This window comes from Petaurus breviceps, unplaced genomic scaffold, assembly GCF_028583685.1.
Source record: "Petaurus breviceps papuanus isolate PSGF00001 unplaced genomic scaffold, PetGlider_PUasm1.0 125, whole genome shotgun sequence".
NCBI lineage: Eukaryota > Metazoa > Chordata > Mammalia > Diprotodontia > Petauridae > Petaurus > Petaurus breviceps.
In genome coordinates, this window is record NW_027185653.1 from 8,392,389 (window position 1) to 8,417,215 (window position 24,827).

A 24,827-nucleotide genomic window follows, 5' to 3' on the forward strand; every position below is an offset into this window, starting at 1 on the left:
TGATCAAACCACAGAACATTTCTCAAAGTGAGCCCCAAAACAAAGCTACACATCAGGGCTTATATAGCCTTCTCCTGGCTCAGAGAATGTAACAACCTTATTGACTCACTGGCCAATCAAGAAGTATCTACTGCAAAACAAGCCTCCCACCCCAGGCTCCAGGTGCACTTTAGCCTAGGGGCAGGGAAGATCTTTAAAATTTACATTCCCATTACAAGGCACAGACAGAATTTCCTTGAGACCCAAGATCTGGTGGCAGAACAGCTACAGAAAAATGGAGAAGTGAGTCCTGAGAACTTGTCTTGGAGCTTCTTCTGAATAGGATCCCAGGATCCCAGAGCTAGGGGGCCAGGAGCCAGCAGCCTCAGAGCCCAGGAGCCAGGAGCCCAGGTGGCTGAAGCATGACCAGGATGCTGAGACTTTGTTGGTTTGTGGCTTGGTTGAGCCTTGAATACCTTGGAGCACAAATGGTGAAGGAGCTGACATGGACCAGACCCTGTGAATGCCAGTTGGAGCAGGATCTCCCTAGAGACCTGGTCAAGGAACTAGAAGCTGTCTTCCATTCAGCCCAGGTGACAGTCTGGTCAATCCAGGTAGAATCTGGGACCATAGAAGGGGATCCAGGGAATCTGAGAACAGGCCACAAGTCAATATGAAGAAAAGACCCTCTCCTCGGATACTGAATAATTATGGAATTATAGTTTACTAGTGACCTAAGGGGTGGAGGATTTTTTGTATGATACTTAGTAAGACTTTACTGAATAGGTGATTGATTGTATTTTGAGTACTTTGACTTTTATTATTGATTAGTGACTGATTGATTTAATCAAGACTTTGCCCCAAGAGTGGAAGACTTTGAGACTACTTATTAGTGACTAATTTAGTTAATTAAGACTTTTCCCCAAGAGTGGAAGACTTTGACCTGTGTACTTTGATACTACTGATAAGTGACTGATTGAATTAACTTATGAGTGACTATTTTGTGACTGATTGAATTAACTTAAGAGTGACTTTTAGACTATGGTGTGAATATTATATTGTGATTTTCTGTGATAAGTTGAAATATGGTGAAAGCTCTATTTTGAATTATGCTGTACCTTGATTTTCCATGGATGTTTTGCTTTTGTTATGAAATAGAGTGATCACTATACTGAGTAATCAGAACCTTTAAAAAAGCTGTTCACAGTAGAAGTTCTTCTGGAAAGCTTCTGTGCATAGCATTACAGAAAACTGGAAAATAATATGGTAGAAACTGAATATAGACCAACCTCTGTTACTGTATTTATATATAAAGACTGATATTATAAACCAATTAGGGGAGCAAGGGATAGTTTATCTGTCAGATTTATGGAAAATGGTGGAAATTACAGCAAACAAAAGAGAACATTATGAAATGCAAAATAGATCATTTTGATTACATTAAATAGAAAATATTTTACACAAAAAAGCCAATACAAATAAGATTTGGAGGAAAATAGAAAACTGGGAAAGAATTTTTACAACTAGTGTCTCTGATAAAAGACACAGTTTTAAAATATATTGGGAGTCAAATTTACAAAATTACAAATAATTGCACAATTGATCAACGGTCAAAGGGTATGAATAGTCAGGTTTCAGAGCAAGAAATTAAAGCTATATATAGTTGTACAAAAATGCTCTAAATCATTATTGATTAGAGAGATGCAAATCAGAACAACTTGGAGGTACTACATCACACCTATTAGAATGCCTAAAATGGCAAAACAGAAAAATTATAAATGTTGGAGAAGACATGCAAAAGTAGGAATACTAATTCATTCTTGTTCCAGTTGTGAGCTGATCAAACCACTCTGGAGAGCAATTTGACAGTGTGACCAAAGGGCTATAAAATGTTGACTCATTGACCCAGCAATACCACTTCTAGGGGCGTATCCCAGAGATCATAAAAATGGGGGAAAATGCACATGTACAAAAATATTTATAGCATCTCTTTTTATGGTGGCCAAAAACTGAAAATTCAGGGGATGCCCATCAATTGGGGAATGGCTGAACCAGTTGCGGTACATGAATGTAATGAAATACTATTGTGCTATAAGAAATGATGAACAGATAAACTTCAGAAAAACCTTGAAAGACATGAACTGATGCTGAATGCTTTGAGTAGAGGCAGGAGAACAGTATACATAGTAATAGGTTGAAAATGTGATTATTGACTTTGATAGACTTAGCCCTTTTCAGCAATGCAAGCAGCTAAAACAATTTCAAAGGACTCATGATGGAAAATTCATCCATATCCAGACGTAAAACTATGTAGTCTGTATGCAGAGTGAAGCAGACTATTTATTTTTTGTTTTGTTTTTCTTTCTCATGGTTCCTTCCATTTCTTCTAATTTTTCTATACAACATGATTAATGTGAAACTATATTTAATAAGTATGTATATGGAGAACCTATTTCAGATTGCATTCTGTCTTGGGGTATTGGGGTGAGGAGGGAGGAACAGAAAATATAAACTTATGGAAGAGAATGTTGCAAACTAAAAATAAATCAACTTTAAAGACAAATTTCTACCAACATGAAATTTATTATGATTATTTATTTTTATTATTATTGTTTAATAAGACAAACATCACACATATGATATATTTCCTTCCAAACTTTTCTTTCAAATCCCTGTCCTTATCTCTTTTGCTTTCTTTTCAAAGCATTGTCTAGATACTAGACAATGTTTATATTGAATTTTCTCCAGGTACTTAATCTGCATAAGAAACATATCATCTTCAGATTAAACTCTGGGTGATGATGAGATAAAGATATCGAAGATTAAACATTAACAAAAAAAATAAAAAGACGAAAATGGATGTGCCAATGCTGGCAATGTGGCACAGTGAATAGAACACCGGCCCTGGAGTCTGGAGGACCTGATTTCAAATTTCCAGTCTCAGACACTTAACACTTACTAATCATGTGACCTTGCACAAGTAATGTAATCCCAATTGCCTTACATTCCTTCCACCAATGAAAAGTAGAGAAAGAGGGATGTTTCTTTACCTTTTTGAAATATGGCTCTATGAACATTTTGCTACCTGAAAATTTAGCCATATCAGGTAATATAGCTGCAAATAGTAAATTTGATTAAAAAAATTGTGAAGTAAAAACCATAGTTGACTTATTTCTGAACCACTTAATCTTTTTGAGGTGGAGGGGAGTAAATCAGTGTTAAGTGCAAGACCATGGTCAAACAGTTAGCAAGTGTCTGAGGCCAGATCTGAATTTAGGTCTTTCTGACTCTGGTGTTGGTGCCACTTAACTGCCCCTCAAAACACATAATATTGCTTTTTATCTCTCTGGCCAGAGAGTTGACTACCAACTATGTATAGCTGTCTTTCAAATGTTCACAAATAGTTAGAAGACTGGCTGGTCCAGAATGTGTTGATAAATCAATATATATCCATTCCTACTCTTGTAAAGACAACTTTAAGGTGATATGGCATTCTACTGAGAAAAGTGAGTCAGTAATAGTGAGTGGCTATCAACGCAGTATTAACATGTACAGAAATCCTTAGTGTTAATCACAGAAACACAGAGCCAGAATGGATCCTGAAGCCATGTACCTGAACAAGAATATCCTCCACAATGTTCTAAATATGTGGTCATCTAGCCTCTGGTTGAAAAGCAGAAAAGGTATCTAGGTGGTACACTTGACTTAGAATCATATGAACCTGAGTTCAAATGTTGTTTCAAACACTTTTAACTACATGTGCGTGTGCAAGTCCCTTAACCTTTATCTGTCTTGATTTGCTCATCTGTAAAATGCCAGTGATAATAGTATCTAGCTGTTCTGAGGATAAAAATGAGTTATTTGTAAAATGCTCTGTAAAACCCGCCCAGCTTTGGATCTGTAAAGCCAAACAGGAGCACCCCTCTAGAGGACTGCTGCTGTGAATAGCTCTAAGGCTCTGACCTTATACTATAGTGAACTCTCTATTTATTCGGCAGTAAATTAAAGCAAAACATTCACAGAAACCAAAGTACAGCATTCACAATGATATAACATGGCTCTATGAATATTTTGCTACATGAAAATTTAACTTTATCAGGATTAGCTGCAAATAGGAAATTTTATTACATAACCATGAAGTCAAAACCATAGTCAAGTTATTTCTGAACCACTTAATCTTTTTGGAGGTGGAAGGGGGAGGGAGAGTCAATGGCCATGTAGTTTTAAGCAAAAGATATCATTCAGTAAGTCCTTGTCTCAATCCTCCTTAAGCAACAATCCTCCTTAAAGGATACAAAGTACAAAAGTCTCCTACCCCTAGGTCACATTGCTGTTAATCTCATCAGAAAATTTTCTTTCTTCTTGTCTGGACCAGCTTCCAATCATTGTTAACTCAGTCATCCTTAAGGGGTACAAAATACAAAGTTCTCTCACCCCTAGGTCACAGTAAATCATGATCTTGTCAGCCAGCACTAAGTACCCAAGGAAAGGTCCTTTCATCTTAACTTGGGAGTGGCTCCCTCTTCCATGGTCCCAGATCTTTCCTGAATTCACCCAACTGTCACCTGGATTCACAGGCAGGAGCTCTCAGTTCCTCATCCAGCTCCTCATCCAGTTCCTTGTCCAGTTCCCAGTCCATATTGAAGCTTACAGTGACCAGTCCACTTCAAACCTTTTACAGTTTCTGTGGAGATAAAACTTAACAGAGTCACAACAACATTTATGAACATTGCCATCAGCATCATCAATTCATTTTCTGCCTGTGAAATTAACACAGACCCCCAAAAAAAAGGTCTGAGAAATAAACACAAATCATCAGTAAAGTTCCAGGACCTCTGAAAACATCACTAAAACCCTCCTCTGGGGCTTCTGTAAATATACAGCAAGAAAATCCTCTTTCAGGGTTTCTGAACCAGCAGTAACATCCCAGGGCTTCTGTAATAGCAGCAGCATCCTCTATTAGCAGAGAGATCTGACAAAGTAACATCAACACAGGCAGAAAAAGTGCTGGTGCCACAGCAATGTTTCCTCCTAGTTCTGCTCTGTCAAGCTTGATCTCTTGTTTTTATATAATGTTTAGCTCCTTCCTGTTCTACCCACCTCTTGTTTCCTTCCTGTTCCCATCTTTGGCAAGTCCCTCCCACTCTGAGTTTCATGGGTTCTGCTTCTTAACAGAAACTTGATATAAAAAAAAAAACTTGACATGGGGGCAGCTAGGAGGCACAGTGAGTAGAGCAATGGCCCTGAAGTCAGGAGGACCTGAGTTAAAATCCGACCTCAGACATTTAACACAAAAAACTAGCTGGTGACCTTGGGCAAGTCACTTAACCTCCATTGCCCTACTTTTCCCTCCAAAAAAAAAAGCAAAAAAAAAAAAAACAACTTGATATAATCATGGACAAGGCTGAAAGACACTTGAACTGAAACAAGGTACTAAGTATTCCTTTGATTGCCACATTCATCTTTCATATTCATATTTGTTATGTATGCCATCTATATCTACTTCTAATTCACTGATATAAAATGTCCTTTAATAGGTTCAAGTGAAGTTCTCTAGGCAGACTATGAGACGCCCCCTTTAAAATTAGTATTGAACTATCAATAATTCCATTCTCTAGGTTGAACCATTAAACCATTTCTGATACTAAGGGACATACTACTGTCTAACACTCATGTGACTCACAGGGCAGTAGTATTCCATCATAGTCATCCACCACAACTTTTTCATCCACTCCCCAGTTGATGGCGGTCCCAGCAATTTCCAGTTTTCTGCCACTACAAAGAGAGCTACATCATTCACATTCAACATTATAACTGCTATTTGTGAATTTCCCTTTATTTGATATTTACTCACTTTTATTTCTCAGCCTCTTTCTTTATATTAACCTTATTACCTTATATTCTCCCCACACTTTACGCACCCCTCCAAGAGTCCCCCATGCGCTCCCTCCACTTCCTTCTCAGTCCATACACCCTTCCAAAATTCCTCCCATCATCTCCCCCACTAACTCTCAAATCCCAATTCATGCACTCCTCAACCCCGTCCCTCAGTTTTATTACCTTTTGACATGTTGAAAACTTCTACACACTTCCAGATGCACATGTTGCTTCCTCTTTAAACAATATGAGAATAAGGTTCTAACATTACCAGTCATCAATCCCCACCTGCTTTCTCTGAATTAGTTCTTCCTTTTTAATAATATAATTGCTCCCTTTTACCTTTTGTACCCAATATTGGTTTCTAGAATCACCCCATTATACACAACTCAACCTCAACATTTCTTTCAAGCTAACTTAGTAATTATAAAAGATTTAAGAATACTGATATTTTCATATCTGTAGATACATATATATGTGCATTTACATATGTTTATTTGTGTATATTTGTATGTTCATGTATGTATGTGTGTATATAGAGAGTATGTATTTGTATAAAATAAGTAAACAGCTTGATCTTAATGGGTACCCTATAGTTAGTCTTTAATGTTTTCCTCATATTTCTTCTGGATCTTTCATATTGAATTTTCCATTGAGTTCTGGTCTTTTTGTTACAAATATGTGAAAGTCTTTCAGTTTGTTAAATTTCCTTTTTTCCATTCAGGATTATTCTCAAATTTTCTGGGCAAGTTATTTTTGGATGCAATCCCTGTTCTTTTGTTCTTTGAAATATAGTGTTCAAAGACCTGTGGTCTTTTAGAATAAAAGCTGCTAGATCTTGTGAGATTGTGACAGCATTTCCACAGTATTTATTTATTTTTCTTTTTGCTTGAAATATTTTCTCCTTAACCTAGGAGTTGTGAAACTTGGCTATGACATTCCTATAAATTTTCCTTCTATAATCTTTTTCATGTTGTGAAAGGTAGATTTTTCTTTTCTATTTCAACGTTGACTTTTTTCTACAAATTCAGGGCAATATTTCTTAATAATTTCTTGTAATATTGTTTCCAAATTCTTTTTTTATCATATTTTTCACGTAGTTCAACAATCCTTACATTGGATCACCTCAAATTGTTCTGCAGATCAGTTGTTTTCCTAATGAGGTGTTTCAGATCCTCTTTTATTTTTTTCTGTTTTTATTATTTCATTGAATATCATAATGCCATTCAACACCTTCTGCTCAGGTCTAGCTTTGCAGGAGTTATTTTCTTTCTTAAGATATTGAATATTTTCTCCAATTGGCTAACTTTATGTTCATAAATTTATTGGAGTGTTTTAATTTTTTCCTATTTTTTTTCCTTGATTTCTTTTATTTGATCTTTTATTTTCTTTTAAAATTCTTCCAGGATCTTTTTTGGCCTTGTGATCATGCTATATTACTCTTGGAGTGGCTTTTTACCTCCCTATTTTGCTCAGAATATGAACTGAGAACATATGTTACACCAAAGTAACTATCTACAGTCAGGTTCTTTTACTTTGCCTACTCATTGTTATTTTTATTTTGTTTTATTTCTAGTAGCTTATTATTATAATCAAGTTTTAATGCTAAGTTGTGGCTAATATTGTCCAAGGCCTCATACCATTCTTATTGTTATTTTCTGAATTCTGTCCAGGGTTCAAACTCAGAAACTCCTCTGTTTCCCTAAGCCATGGTTACCACCTTCAGTCACACTGTCCCCAAAATGATTTTGTTCCCTGAGATACCCCACCTACTATGTAGGTCCTCACTCCTCCTCACCCACAGTCAAAATGGGGATTACTTCTAGTCAGCACCAGCACACCTGGCTTCTTGGTGCAGTATGGGTACTTCAATCTTCCCCCAAACATCTGTCTAGTGTTCCTTAGATGAAAGTTTGTGAGGAAAAAAAAAATCATGTAGTGAAAGTCACAAGTGAGTCAAGTGAAAGTCCCTGAGATGAAATTTTTTTTAGGTCTAGTCCACTTCCTGATAGAGCAGCTCCAGAGCCTGCTTTTTTTTTTTTTTTTTTTGATTCAGTGGAGTTGACCTAGAGGTGTCTACATTTCACTCAGGACTAACCTCCGTCAATAAAAGTTCTGTCTTTGCTTAGGTCTTCTCAAGTAATCTCAGTAGGAAAACTGTTTTATCCCATTACTTTTAAGCCTCTATCATGACTTGCTGTGTGTGGATGAAATCTGGAGAGACTGGAATTTTCTGACCTACTCTGACATGTTCCTAGAATGACTCCTCTATGCAATAAGAAATAATGAGCTCCGAGGGGAGGGCAGGTTGTGGGGGAGGGAAGTTAAAAGCACACATTTTTGAAAAGGGACAGGGTCAAAGTAGAGAATAGAACTAATGGGGGGCAGGATAGGATGGAGGAAAATATAGTCAGTCTTTCACAATGTATCAACTATGGAAATGTTTTGCCTAGCTACATGTGTACAACCTATATTGACTTGTCTTTCTTCCCAGTAAGGGTGGGTGATGAGGGAGGAAGGGAAAGAATCTGAAATTCAATGTTTTCAAATCACATGTTTAAAAAAACATATATTTACTTGCAACTGGGAAATAAGATATACAGTACCTGGGGTATAGAGATCCATCTTGACATACTGGAAAGTCTGAGGTGGTAAGGGGGAGGATATAAGAGAAAGTAGATTGGGGGAGTGGGTGTACAGTGGGATGGCTGTTTTGGAGTGGTGTGCAGGGGAAAGATGGGGAGAAAATTTGCAACCCAAAATGTTGTGGAAATGAATGATGTAAACTAAAAATAAACATAAAATTTAATTTAAGAAAAAGAAAAAATGAGCTCAATGATCTTTAAAAAGCCATGCAAAAATTTGGCACTATGGTCAAAGGGCTGTTAAACTGTATATACCCTTTGATCCAGCAATACCACTTCAAGGGCTGTATCCTAAAGAGATCATACAAGTGGGCAAAAGACCCACATGTATAAAAATATTTATACAGTTCTTTTTGTGGTGACAAAGAATTGGAAATCAAGGAGATGCCTTTCAATTGGGGAATGACTAAACAAGTTGTGGTATATGAATGTAATGAAATATTATTGTTCTATAAGACAGACTTCATAATAACCTGGAGAGACTCATATAAACTGTTGATTGAGGGGAGCAGAACCGGTAGAACATTGTACACAATTACATACACATATCTGTGATGACTAATTTTGATAGACTGGCTTATTTTAGAAAAGCAAGGTTATAAGACAACTCCAAAGGTCTCATAATGGCAAAGGAAATCCACATATACAGAAAGAATTATGGATTCTGAATGTAGATTGAAGCAAAGTACTTACTCTATCTCTTTTTCATTTTGTTTTGTGTCTTATTCCTCATTACTCAATCCATTCTTCTTTATAATTTAACTAATGCTTAATATGAAGGTGTATGTATAACCATTATTGGATTGCATGCTGCTGGGTTTAGGGAGGGGGGGTGAATGGGAAGGAGAAAATGTGGAGCTCAACAACTTGTGGAACTGAATGTTGTAAACTAATAGTAAATATTTTTAAAACAATTCCGTTGATTCCATCCCATAAAAAAAAGACTTGCACAAAATGATCAAGAGAGAAATGAGCTGAGCCAAGATAACATTGTATATAGGAACAGCAGTTTTATTTTAAGAATAATTTAAAATCACTAAATCATTTTTACTGTTTTAAATATACATGATAAAAATAAAAGATATATGGAGGACACTTATCTGTATCTGGATCCAAGGAAAACCTGATTAATAGAAATATGGATATAAATCTCTATCTCCCTCCTTCCCTTTGTCCCTCCCTCCCTCCCTCTCCCTCCCTTCTTCCCTCTCTCTCTCTGTCTCTCTCTCTGTCTCTCTCTGTCTCTGTCTGTCTCTCTGTCTCTCTCTCTGTCTCTGTCTCTCTCTCTGTCTCTGTCTCTCTCTCTGTCTCTCTCTCTCTCTGTCTCTCTCTCTGTCTCTCTCTCTCTCTGTCTGTCTCTCTCTCCACACACATACATACATACACATACATAATTTGATATACCTATTTTTGTCTAATTTCAGCCAACTCTACAAGGGGTGGAGGGAAGTAAAAAAGGGAAAAAAGAAATTTGCATGATAATTTTGTTGCATATTTGGAAGGAAAAACAAGTTGTACAGAGTTGATTTGCAGTTTCGTGTACAATTATCTTTTTTTTTTTTTTACTGTGCTCACGGTATACTCAAATTGTTCTGTTTTGAAATAGAGTTAATTTAAAAACAATTAAAAAAGAAAAGTGCCCCCAACTCTTCCTTCAGATTTTCTTTTCAGAAATTTATATACTTAAACTTGTAGATTATTAAGTTTTCACTCATTTGAAAAATGATTTTATGAATTGATTATATCAATTTTATGTGAATTAAAGTATAAATGAAACCTAGAAAAAGAAGTTCTCAATTATAAGAATGAGAGCTGAGGAAGTACCTTTCCCATGGTCCTTGAGGTCTATGATGTTAATGAGATAACAGACCCTGAATGGACAATATTTTATCACAGTAGAAGAGAGTAGTAGGGGAGCAGAAAGAGTGTGTGTGTGCCTGTACATGTGCACACCAATAACAATGCAAACTTTAGGGAATGCAGAGAGATGTTACATCTACCTCACCTTGAAAGATCTATAAATAGTTATATTTATAGCATTAATATAGCTGGATATTCCATTAATAATAGTTCATTTTTGGATTTAGACAACAAGTGACTCATAGTTAATTTATGTCCCTCTACAATTCAAAATCCAAAATTAACTCAACATAACATGAGATAGTTCTGGAATTTTGTAATGATTAATTGAATGGCAAATAAGTAATGTGAATAGCTCTTTCATTTCACAAACTCTTTAAATACCCATAGAAAAGAAAAAAATAATTGAGGAAAACATCCATTTATACTATTGAATCAAATACTAGTGATTACTTTGACCTCCTCCATTACATTAAAAAATAAGGCAAATCACATGTCTTAAAAGAGGAGGAAAGACAAATCTTATATTCATATTTATTTTTTATATATAAATTCATCTAATTAATTTTATACGTCAGTTTTTCATGCTGGATGTAAATTGCTAAGTCTTGAATATCAAGTTTAATATTTAGATCGTGTGTATTTCCTGGAACTTAAAATAATCTTTTTAATATCATCTTTTGAATTCTTTCTGTCAGAAAGGGAAAATCAACCCTCTGCGAAATCTCTAATCCAAGACACAGTATTTTAATAGAATATCATAAAAATTATATAGAATAAATATTATACATTTACATAATTCATAATAAAACATATTAGATGTTAAGAAAGGCAAAATGGAGTAATAGGTAGAAAGCTGAGCTACAATTCGAGGAAATCTGAGCTCGAGTACAGACTAGCACGCATTGTGCCTGCACGACCTCAGTCACAATGTCTCAGGAAGGCAATAAAAGTCAACAGACGTGTTCTATAATATAGTAGATATCCTAGAATCTATATGTTGTTATATTACTAATGACCATTGGCTATAGTGGATACACACTGCTTATTACTAAGAACTCATTTCATTTCTAAAGCATTCTCTTCATACAAAATATAGTTTCATCGAAATATATTTATTGAAATATAAGATTTGTAAAGTCTAATAATCCAAAATCTGGATGCCATGTAGCTCTTTTTTAATAATAAAGGTATTCATTAGATTTATGTTTAACTAGAACAGAAGTTAAAACAAACATCTGCAATAAACAGTATCAAAACAAATTGCAACAGCTTCTAATGGGAGAAAAGGAAGTATTTTTTTTTTTAACGAAAACATAAAATGGTAAATGGAGTTGCCTAAAACCTGCATGAAAGTGAAATATCCAAGTAAGATTCCATGTGGTGATGAATCTAACAATGCTCACTTCTAACACTAAAAAATAGGATCTAGGATTGATCTCTGGGGAAGTTAGTCCATAAGTTTCATTAATAATTCAAAGCATTTCTTTTAGAGCTTGTGCTTACCTTAATGGTTGTTTTTGATTACAATATTGTTGCACAGTTGATCTAATTCTTGGGTCATTGAAGACATGTAAATAAATAGATACAAATAGGAACTGCCAATATGGTAGTTACTTTTAGCTACCAAATAAGAATGTCAAATAACAAGCGAGTCTTCCCATTTGAAGGTCATCTTAGATCCAATAAGTCTTTGGAAACCAACTTTAATTAAATTATATATGCATTATGTTAATAGTAAAAGAGAAGAGACTTCTGGGACCCAAGATGGCAGAGTAAGCAGGGAATTGTTGTCACTCTTCCAGATTGACCTCTGGAAAATAAACCAGAAAAGAGCATCCCAGGAAATATCCTGGAATAACAGAGCCAATGGAAAGATAAGGTAGAGCATTCTTTTATCCCAGGAAATTTTGAGGATTGGCAAGAAATGTTCATCTCATTTGGGTAAAAGAGGAGTACATTCCATGACAGGAAGTTTCCCAACAAGTTTGCAACAATTCCCACCTCAGCAAACTAGTGGGAGTTCCTGAGCACCAGGATGGTGGAGTAGGCAAGCACAAAGTCTAGGAGCCCCCACATGCTTTAGCATAGCCAAGGGAACAGGCAGACTCCAGATTGGAAACAGTTCAGAGAACCAACATGTGTACTGGCACAGGCCCTGGTGAGCAGGCTTTCTCCAGCAGTGGACCTCCACATGCTTCATTATAGCCCTGGGCAGGTAGTTAGTTATCTTCCACTTGTGCTTAGGCACAGTTCTTATGGCAGGTATCCTTCAGACAGACCTCAATGTGCTTGAGTGTAGCCCTTGGGAAATGCAGAAAAAGCCCACTTGACCTCAGCACACAGCACCCCCCCACTAGGAATGCAGTTCAGCACCAGGTAAGCTGACAAACACCTACAGCCTCCAGGTGCAAGTACCTGAGGCCACAAGACACAAAGCTAGTGACCAGAGCTCTGGCCCACAACATAAGAAACTTGGTCCACTGACTCCTGTGCCAAGAAGCAGAGGTCAACTTTAAAAGCCAGGAAATAGACAAACAACATGAGCAAAAAGCAAAAATTAACACTGATGACAAATGGTTTTTATGAGGAGAGTGAAGATGAAAAAAAAATAAACTCAGAAGAGGACACCATTATTAACATACCCATATCTGAAAACTCAGAGGGAAATAGGAATTGGTCCAAGCCCAAAAACCTTGTTCAAAGAGCTCAAGGAGGATTTGGAAAAGAAATGAGAGGTATGCAAGAGAGTCAACAGCTGGGAAAAGGAAAGACAAGATTGACTGTGGAAAACAATTCCTTAAAACATTTAATTTGCCAAATTGAGGGACCTGCTGAAGAAATCAACTCCTTAAAAAATAGAATTGGCCAAATGGTAACGAAGGTACAAAACCTAATTGAAGAAAACCATTGCTTAAAAATTAGAATAGACAAGTGGAAGCTAATGACTCTACGGGATATCACGAATCAGTCCAACAATATCAAAGTTTTGAAAAATTAGAAGAAAATTTAAATTTCCTTATTGGAAAAACAACTGACCTGGAAAAAAGTTCCAAAAGAGATAATTTACAAATTATTGGTCTACTGAAAGCAATGATTTTTTAAAAAGGAAAACTGGGACATCATCTTTCAAGAAATCATCAAGAAAAAGTGCCATGCGGTCATAGAACCAGAGGGCAAAATAGTCATTGAAAGAATCCACCAATCAAGGCCTGATGATTGAAAGAGATCATAAAATGATAACTCCAAGGATTATTTTAGACAAATTAGTGAGTTCCCAGCTCAAGGAGAAAATACTTCAAGCAACAGAAAGAAAAAATTTAACCATGGAACTAGAGACAGGATTATGCAGCATCTAGCAACTTCTATATTAAAGGATCAACGAGCTTGGAATATGATATTCTGTAAGGCAAAGGAGCTTGGATTAAATACAAGAATCATCTACCAAACAAAATTCAGCAAAATCTTTCAGGGGAACAGATGGACATTCAATGAAATTGGGTACTTTACAACAAAAAAAACAGCTGAATAGGAATTTGATCTTTTTATTTTATTTTATTATCAAATGCTATATTAACTTCTAGTTTGCATCATTCATTTCTTCAAGACTTTATGTTACAAATTTTGTCCCCATTTTTCCACTACCCACCATCCCAAAATATCAATCCCACAGAGTATCCCCACCTCCAATCTGCTTTCACCCATGTCTTCTCCCTACCCCCTCCGACTTTCCAGTAGGGCACAATCGATCTCTATGCCCCAGTGCCTCTATATTTATTTCCCAGGTACATGTAAAATAATATTAATAATAGCATATATATGTGTGTATAAATATATGTATACACACATATACATATTTGATTTTTAAACTTTGAATTCCTGAATCATTTCCTTCCTCCCTTTTCACCCACGCTTACTGGGAAGATAAGCATTTCAGTATAGATCGTACATGTCTAGCCTTGCAAAACATTTCCATAGTGGATATATTTTAAAATACTGTCTATATTTCCCTCCCTTCTATCCCACCTCCCACTTGTTCTATTCTCTACTTTGATCCTGTCCCTTTTCAAAAGTGGGTGCTTCCAAATTCCTTCCCTCCCAGCATGTCCTCCCTTGCATCATCCCTCTTCTCATCCCCTTCCCCCATACTCTCATGTAGGTTGAGATAACCTAGTTTGTGTGTATGTCATTTCATCCCTAAGCCAAATTCAATGAGAATAAGTTTGACCCATTCCCTTTGGCTTTCCTGTTCTTCTCCTCCATTGTAATCATTTTCCCTTGCCTTTTCTATATGATATAGTTTAGCCCATTCTGTCTCTCCCAATGTCCTCTCATTAATTTAGTGTCTCACCTCTTAATTTCACCATTTATGTATCATCCCCTTCTATTAAATTGGTCCTGTGCCCTCTGGTATGTATACCTGTACACATATATACACACATTCACATAAAATTTATGTATGTATACACACATATTTCTATTCCTTTCAACTATTCTCATACTGAGAAAAAATTCATAAATTACAATTATCGGTTTTCCATGGAGGGATGTAAATAGTTCAACTTTGATAAGTTCCTTATGATTTCTTTTCCATGTTTACCTTCTCATGCTTCTGTTGCTTCTTGTATCTGAATGTTAAGTTTTCTATTCCACTCTGGTTTTTTTTTTCATCAACAAAACTTGAAAGTCTTCTATTCCACTGAATGACTTTATTTTCTCTTGAAACATGATACTCAGGTTTGTTGAGTAGGTGATTTTTGGTTTTAATTCCAGCTCCTTTGCCCTCCGGAATATCATATTCCAAGCCATTAGATCCCACAGTGTAGAAGCTGCCAGATCTTATGTTATCCTGATTGTGTTTCCCCAATATTCAAATTGTTTCTTCCTATAAGCTTGTAATATTTGCTCCTTGATATGGAAAGTCGAGAACCTGGCTAAACTATTACTAGGACTTTTCTTTTTGGGATCTTTTTCAGGAGGTGTTAGGTGATTCTTTAAACCTCTATTTTTCCCTCTGGTTCTAAAACATTGGGGCAATTTTCCTTTAGAATTTTTTGAAAGATAATTTCTAGGTGCTTTTTTTTTGATCATGGTTCTGATGTTGTCCAATAATTTTTAAATTTTCTCGCCGGTGTATATTTTACAGGTCAGTGGTTTTCCCAATGAGGTATTTCACATTGCCATCTATTTTTTTCATTTGTTTGGATATGTTTAATAGTATCTCAACTCCTCATAAAGTCACTAGCTTCCATTTGTTCCAATGTAATTCTGAAGGAATGATTCTCCTCATTGAGCTTTTGAGATTCTTTTTCCATTTGGCAAATTTGGCTTTTTAAGTCATTCTTCTCCTCATTGCCTTTTTGGGGCTCTTTCCCCATTTGAGTTAGTCTATATTTTAAGGTGTAACACAAAAGCAAATATATTCAATAAGGTTAAATGATTTACATGCCTATAAGAGAAGATAATGCTTATAATTCTTGAGTACTTTATCTTTATTATGATATTTAGAAGGGATTATGTTATGCAGAGTGTTTGGATATAAATTGACTTTGATATGATAATAAGGGGAGGAAAAGGTTTTCCTGGGTATAACAGCAAGCACCCTAGCATACCAAGGATGCTAGCACAGGTTCTTCCATCTGCTTTTCTAAATGAACGTGGCTCAAAAGGGGTTATCACGCTTTAATCATACGTAGATATAATTCACTTAGTTCAGGGGAAAAAGTCAGCACCCTGAACTTCAGAAAATATAAACAGAAATTACAAGCAGGCAAAAAATACAGAGCGAAAATAAAACAATTCAACCCACTGAAGACAGTCCAGCAGGCTGGCAGAAATGGGCCAGCTCAGCTTTCTGGGAGCTGAGTCTATCCCTGAGTGAACTGGAGGTTTTAGCCTCAGGGCATCCACAACCAGGCACTGGCTGGAGGTACTTCAGATCACTAGTAGCTGTGGAGGTTTCAAGAATTATCAACCCGTAGATGCTAAGGACAAAGGGACAGGTCAGTGCAGTGTGGAATTTGAACCTGGGAGTTGAGGAAGGAGGTCTGGCCTTTGCTCCTGGGGAGAGAAGTGGCTGCGGCATAGCAAAAGTGCAGCCACTGCCATGTGCCTGCTTCATAGCTCCCAGCCTGCAGATCATAGGGGGACCAAACAAGAAGTATGAGGGGGTAATCCCTCCTCTGTTAACCTGGGTGGATATGGATCACTGTAGGGTGGATGACCTTGTGTGCATAGCCAGTGTGCCAGAGCGTGCAGAGGCTTCTGAGAGGGCAGCCAACTAATATCTCCAGCAGGTGAGAAAAACCCAGCAGCTGGGACAAAGCTCCCCACTCTCCCTGGGAGCATAGTTTTACAGTTGCAAAAAGCTCAAAAGTCAAGTAACTGAGTGGCAACATGGGCATGTAAGGGAAGCAAGGCAAGCACAGTGATCTGACTTTGTACTTCCTTTTGGGGGATAAAATGAGCGGGGCATGGAACAGGAGGAAGGGAGTGAAGTCAGAACTCCTGCACCAGAAGCTTTCAAGAAAAGAATAAGCTGCTTACAGGCCATAGCAGACCAGAGGAAGGGTTTTGAAAACCAAATAAGAAAAGTGGAGGAAAAATTGGGAGAGAAGTGAGAATGATGCATGAAAATTATAAAATGAGAGGCAACAAACTGAATGTAGAAAGTAAAACTTTAAAAATAGACTAACTCAAATGGCAAAAGAGGCTCAAAAAATCAATGAGGAGAAGAATGCCTTAAACAGCCAAATCTGCCAGATGGAAAAAGAATCTCAAAAGCTCAATGAAGAGAATCATCCCTTCAGAATTACATTGAAGCGAATGGAAGCTAGTGACTTTATGCATAATCGGGATATGCTTAAACACATCCAAACAAATGAAAAAATAGAAGGCAATTTGAAATATCTCACTGAAAAAACCACTGATCTGGAAAATAGATGCAGGAGAGGTAATTTAAAAATTATTGGACAACTTCAAAGACATGATCTAAAAAAGAACCTAGAAATCATCCTTCAAGAAATTGTCAAAGAAAATTTCCCTGATGTTTTAGTACAAGAGGGCAAAATAGAGGTTGAAAGAATCCACCAACCACATCCTAAAAAAGATTCCAAAAAGAAAATTCCTAGGAATAATATAATCAGTTTCTGGACTTCCCAGATCAAGGAGAGAATATTACAAGCAGCCAGGAAGAAACAATTTGAATACTGTGGAAACACAATCAGGATAACACAGGATCTGGCAGCTTCTACACTGAAGGATCTAATGGTTTGGTATGTGATATTCCAGAGGTCAATGGAGGGGGGATTAAAACCAAGGATCACCTACCCAGCAAAACTGAGTATTATGTTTCAGGGGAAAATATCGTCATTCAGTGGAATAGAGGACTTTCAAGCATTCTTCATGAAAAATCCAGAGTTGAATAGAAAATTTGACATCCAGATACAAGAAATAATAAAAGCATGAGAAGGTAAACAGGGAAAAGAAATCATAAGGAACTTATCAAAGTTGAAGTATTCAATTCCTACATGGAAAAATGATAATTGTAACTTATGAAACTTTTCTCAGTATGAGAATATTTGAAGGGAATATATATATATATATATATGTGTGTGTGTGTGTGTATTCATACATATTTATGTCTATATAGAGGGTATATGGACTTATGAATATATATGTGAATGTGTATATATATATATATGTGTGTGTGTGTGTGTGTGTGTACAGTTATACATATAGAGAGAGGGCACAATACCAGTTGAATAGGAAGGGATGGTACTTAAAAATTTAAATTAATAAGTGAGAGAGGAATATAATTAGAAGAGATAGGGAGAGAAAGAATGGGGTAAATTATCTCATAAGGAAGAGGCAAGGGAAAACTGGTACAATGAGGGGGAAGAATAGGAAGGCAAAAGGGAATGAGTCAATCTTATTCTCAATGAATTTTTCTTAGGAAGGGAATGCCATATACACTAAATAGGGCATGGCACTCTACAGGAGACTAGGGGAGAAGGGGATGAGAGGGGGGATTATGGAAGGGAGAACAGGCTTTTGGGGGAGGGAAGTTGGAGGTACCTACTTTTGAAAAGCGGCAGGATCAAGGTAGAGAATAGAACAAGTAGGTTGTGGAATAGGATGGAGGGAAATTTAGTCATTCTTTCACAATATATCCACCATAGAAATGTTTTGTGTAGCTACACATGTACAACCTATATTGAATTGCTTATCTTCTCAGTAATGCTAGGTGACAAGAGAGGTAGGAAAAGAATCTGGAATGCAAAGGTTTAAAATCAAATGTGTAATTTTTTTTACATACATACACACACACCCAGACATATATATTTGTTTTACATGTAACTAGGATATAAGATATACAAGCCCTGGCACATAGAGATCCATTGTGCCCTACTGGAAAGTCAGAGGAGGGATGGGCAAAGATATGGGAGACAGCAGATTGGGGAGGGGATATTCAGTGTGATCACTGTTTAGGGGTGATGGTAGTGGAAAATGGGGAGAAAATTTGGAACTCAAAATTTTATGGAAATGAAAGATGTAAACTTAAAAATTAAAAAAACTATTTAAAAAAATAAAATGGAAGTAGATAACTAAGTAGATTAAGAATTATAATTATATAGTATGTTTACAAGAAACACATTTGCAATAGAGAGATACACATAAAGTGAAGGTAAAAGCCTGGAGCATTATATATTATGCTTCAGAAGAAGTAAAAAATAAGTAAGGGTAGCAATACTTATCTCAGATTAAGCAAAAGGAAAGATATATCTAATTAAAAGAGATAAAGGAGGAATATACACCCTGCTAAAAGGCAGCATAGAAAATGAAGAAACATCAATGCTAAACATAAACGCACCAAGTGGTACACAATCCAAATTCTTAGAGTAGAAGTTAAGTGAGTTATCGTAAGAAATAGATGCAAAACTAGTGGGGGACCTTAACCCTCCCCTCTCATAACTAGGCAAATCTAATCACAAAATAAGCAAGAAAGAAGTTACGGAACTGAATAGAATTTTGTAAGAGTTAGATATAATAGATCTCTGGAGAAAACTGAATAGGGATAGAAAGGAATATGCCTTTTTTCTCTGCAGCACATTGCACCTACACAAAACCTGATCATGTTTTAGAGCATAAAAACCTCACAGTCCAATTTAAAAAGGCAGAAAAGTTAAACCCATCCTTTTCAGACAATGATGCAATAAAATACTATGTTAAAGTGTTAATAAAGGACCATGGAAAAATAAACTAAAATTAATTAGAAACTAAATAATCTAATACTGAAAGACTGGGTCAAACTAATAATCATAGAAACATCTGACTTCATCCAAGAGGACCACAATAATAATACAATACACAAAATTAATGGGATATAGTGGTTCTTAGGGGAAATTTTATGTCTGTAAATATTTACATGAATAAAATACAAAAAGATGAAACCAATAAATTGGTCATACAACTTAAAAAGTTAGAAAAAGAACAAATTAAAATCTTAAATTACATACCAAATTAGTAATCCTGAAAACCAAAGAAGTTAACAAAATTGAATTTAAGAAAGCTATTGAAATAATAAAAAAGTAGGACAGTTTGATTAAAAAAACATGATAAAATAGGATCAACCATTTTTGAATTTGATTTAAAAAAAGAGCTGTGTAGTAATGTCACAGACTTAAACGATATTTATATCAGATGAGAAACTGTTTCAAAATTAATAAAATACAGAATGAAACTGTGTATCAATTCTAATAAATGCAATTTAATAAGAATTAATATTATGTCTTACACTTGTGCCTTTAAAAAATGAACTGTGTTGGGGCGGCTAGGTGGCATGGTGAATAGAGCACCAGCCCTGGAATCAGGAGGACCTGAGTTAATATCTGGCCTCAGACACTTGACACACTTACTAGCTGTGTGACTTTGGGCAAGTCACTTAAACCCAATTGCCCTGCAAAAACATGAACTGTGTAAGGGGAAACCAAGCTAGAATGAACTTCATCTATTTTTAATGACATTTTCCATGTACTTAAGCACTATGTGATTCAATATTTTCATATAGCTTGCCTGTCTCAAAATAAATATCATAGTAAACTGAATTAAAGAAGGAGTGGTGCTCAAGGCAACAAAACCCTCTTTTATTTTGTATTGATGAAACTTGGCATAAACTTTTATGTTTAGTTCTTTATCTTCAAATTGTATAAAAGACCTTGTTGAACTGAAGAGATAATTTATATAAGTGTGACCAGGATGATGAAGGGTCGTCATGCCAAATGAAGATCACTTAAAGAAATTAGTGATGTTTCACATGGAGTTGAAGAGAGGGGGGATATGATGAATTTTTATTCCTTGGATTTGAATCATTATCTTGAGAAAGATGGAATAGATTTCTTCTTCTTGGCCCTGAAGTTCAGAACATAGGATTTTCTGATAGATAAGTTTAGATTTATGTAAAAAACACAATAAGAATTATCCAAAAGTGAAATGGACTGGCTGCCTGTAGAGTTAGTGCATTTCACCATTACAAGAGGACTTCAATGAAAGTCTGTCTTACACCTTGTTGGATATATTGTTTATTTTTCTGTGTATGAGTTGCATCCCTTCCCTCCTCCACATCTTCCATCTTAGTTCCTTGAAGACAATGATTATTTTATCATTTTTGGATGCAATCTAGTACAATTCTTTGCACATAATAGTTCTTAAACAACACTGAATAAATTGAAGTGCAATGTAACAGAGAGCATTCTTAGTCATGTTTGAGTTGGACTAGATGGTCTCTCATGTCTTTTCTAGCTATAGTGTTCTATAATAATTTAATTTGCATGAAAAAATGTCTAGACTTTATAAACAAATTTTGAGAAACAATTCATCTTTCTTCACACCCTCATCATACTCCATTCTTATGCTCCTGACTTTATTCTATGTGGCCCTCATTCCTTGCCTTTGACCCCATTGTTCCTTAACAGACAGTTTCTAGATCTGGTATCTTGTCAATTTATAGCTTTGGATTATTTTGCACTATTATTCATTTATTGACTGGAACAGATGATGTCCTTAGACCATATTTATTACATTCCTGATGATTGTATTGACTCTTTCTCATCTGTAATGATGCATTTTTATTCATTGGCCATAGGGATAGACTACCAAGATTATGAGAAATTATGTTATTTGTCTTGGTTCATGCAGCTTATATGTGGCAATGTTGGGGAGCATATGACTTTTTGGACTCCAAATCTAAGACTTTTTTTCCACCCCATCACTTCCTTCCATGTATTTATATTTATCTATTGTCTAAGGAGATAGGAAAGCAAAAAGGAAAGAAGGATGGAAATAGTTCAAGCATTTATTGAGTACATATTATGCTCAAGATATTTTTCTAAGTGCAGTGTATATGAAAATGATCATGAAAGATTGTATCAAGGAGCATTCATTCTATTAGAGGTAAATAGTATTTATGAAATTAATATAGAACAATGACAATTGAGAAGAGAAAGAGCAATTGGGAGGGGGGTAGTAGTGAATCTTCCCAGAAAAGGCAGCAGTTGAATTAGACTTCAGAGAAAGACAAAGATGCCAAAATGCATAGTTTAAGCATAAATGAACACCAGCCTTGTGGCACAGCAGGGAGGAAATTGTCAGAGAGGCAGAAATGGCAAGCTGGGGGTGGTTGGGGGGGGGATTGAGTTGTGAGGATTGATCAAATAGAAGAAAGAGTGAAAGATGCATGAAGGATTCAAGCTTCAGTTTGTGGGAATTTGGAGAACAGTGCTGTTATAAGCAGAAATATGGGAGAAAGAGGAATTTTAGAAGGGAAGTTAGAAGGCAAATAAGAAAGAGTAGGTAGGTCTCTCAGAAATTCTGTTAGGGTTCATTGAAATTGTGTAGATTCTAGGGAAGCAAACATCCATGATAATGTACAGTGTATTCCTCTTCAACTCTTCTGCTATTCTCTAAGGAAAGAAAGGGCCACATTATTTATGCTTATGATGTTTGGATCAGACTAGAAAAATCGAGATATTCAGAGATCACCCAAGCATTAACAAAAGGAAGTTTATTTAGTTATATCTAAATGAATATATATATATATATATATATGTATGTATGTATGTATAATATGTGATAAGGATACAGCAATGATCAAAATGGGAGCTCCTTTCCTTTTTCCACATTGTCCATGCAGGGCCCTGATCCAAAACCTAAGAAAAGAGAGCAAATCCTGTCTTCTAATGTGCTGACTTTTTATTTCAGTCACTAGGAATGTGTGTTAATAGACCAATGTTAACCCCTGAAACAACTAAGTTTTTGTCTGGTTTCAATGCCTTGTAAGTAAAACATGACAAATATTCCTCATATCAGAATTTATTGCAATCTCCATAAGTTTTCCTATATACTTTAATAATCTCTAATAATGTTATAGTAAATTTACTTACATAATGAGAATTTTGATCATTTTAAATTTAGGTGATTTTGGAAACAACATTTTCGCTTCTAATGTTTTCCCCATAGGTTGGGGGGGGGTTCTGGAATTTCCTAGGAATACATGATTTCATATATTCTGTGTCATTTACCCATAAGGAAAAAAAAAACTCCAAACTTGGAAATCTTTAGTCAAATAATATATACCTTTTTTGGTACAGAAAATGTGGTGGTCATATTCACAGAAATTAGGAAAGGTGATATGATTGAAATAGTGTTTTAGAAAAATTAATAAAAAACATGTTTGGGGCTGAATATGAATGAGGTGACCAAGGGAGTAGGCAGAATAATTATTAAATTTCAACAAATAGTGACAATTATAGTACTAAAATCTAAACCAAGATTGCAGCATGGAATGGTGTAAGTACAGTATGTACCTAAAATTTAGGAAGATATATGTTAATGTCCTGCCTGTGACAATACTGGTTTGTGATCCTGGACTAGTTATTTAGACTTTTTTAATTCTAAGATTTTTAAGTAACAGATACGGTACTACCCTGCATTGGTTGGGAGTGCGGAATTCCTTCACTTGGAATTTCTCTTTGCTAATAGAAACACAAGTCCAGTATTTTTATCTATAGTATTATTGTGATGGACATAAGAATCAGTAGGAAAATGGGAGATATTGAAGTAAAGATTGACACAACATGGAGATTGATTGGATATAGATAAGAAAGGTAAAAATAGAATCACAGATAACTCAAAATTTAAAAAAGCATTCCTAGGGGGAATATTGGCAATACCTTTAATAGAAAGGGAGAATGTAGGAAAAATTGTATTCAAGAAAAGAAGAATAAAGTTTGATTTTGAACAAGATGCATTTGAAGTGTCAGTGGCATCTGATAAAAAAAAGGACCAGAATATAGAAGAGAAGGAAAGACAAGAATAAGCCCAAAAAGGGTGATTGCAAATGTCATAGGAATGGATAAAATCACCAAGATAATGTGTAGAGAGAGAGAAGAGAAGAGTATCCAAATTTCGGGTTAGACTGGTGGGATGGATGATTTGTCAGCAAAAATATAATCAATGTGGTAGATTAACCACATAAGTAATGATAACTAATTCATTTAGATATAACATCACAGTTAAATGATGTGGAAAGGAAGGGAGAAGGAGGTTTAATGGAGGAAGTAAGTGGCAAAAAGAATCAAATACTTCCATGGCTACAGGGAGGAGAAGATCTGATAATGGTACTGATCATTAAGAACCTCTTGAGAAATTTCTTTAAATAGACTAATGGCAGCAGAAGCTACAAAAGAACTCAATAGTACAAGAAAATACACCATGGCTCAACATCAGGATGGGGAAAGACTAAAAAGACATAAATATGACAGGAGAAGACATGGGCTTATAGAAAAACTGAAAGCTTAATAGGTATAATTATTTAGTGTTGTAATTATTTAAATATAATGAGCAACAAACTTCTGGCAGGTTCTAAAAGGAGTGTACCATGTAAGAGCAAGAAAGTAATTTTGTCAGTGACAGTGGTATATGTGTTTAATTCCTACTACTGAAGGAAGATGAGTCTGATGGATTCTTGAGTTGGAAGATTTGAGCTAAAACCTATCTAGTGTCCTCATTGAGACTGGCACTAATGTGAGTACAGAGCAGAGTGCCACTACACAGTGTAAAGAGGTGAGAACCAGCCTAGGCAGAAAGAGGGAACAGGTTGAAACTACTACTTAATATGTTGATCGATACTATGAGTAGCCACTACCTTCACAGACTGAGATAGGAAGACACAATAAAAAAATGAAAAGAAAATAATCCTTCTGCATTAGATTAAGTCAACCAAATAATATTTATTGAGTGCTCACTATGAGTGGATTAATGCATTTTGCCTTGGTCAGGTCCATTATCTAGTTCTGCTCATTGAAACTTAAAATGGATTTTATCAAACTACAATGAGTCGAGAAAAACATCACTAAAATATGTATAGGGATGAAAAATAGGTCATAGGAGGGAAGATTAAATGAATTG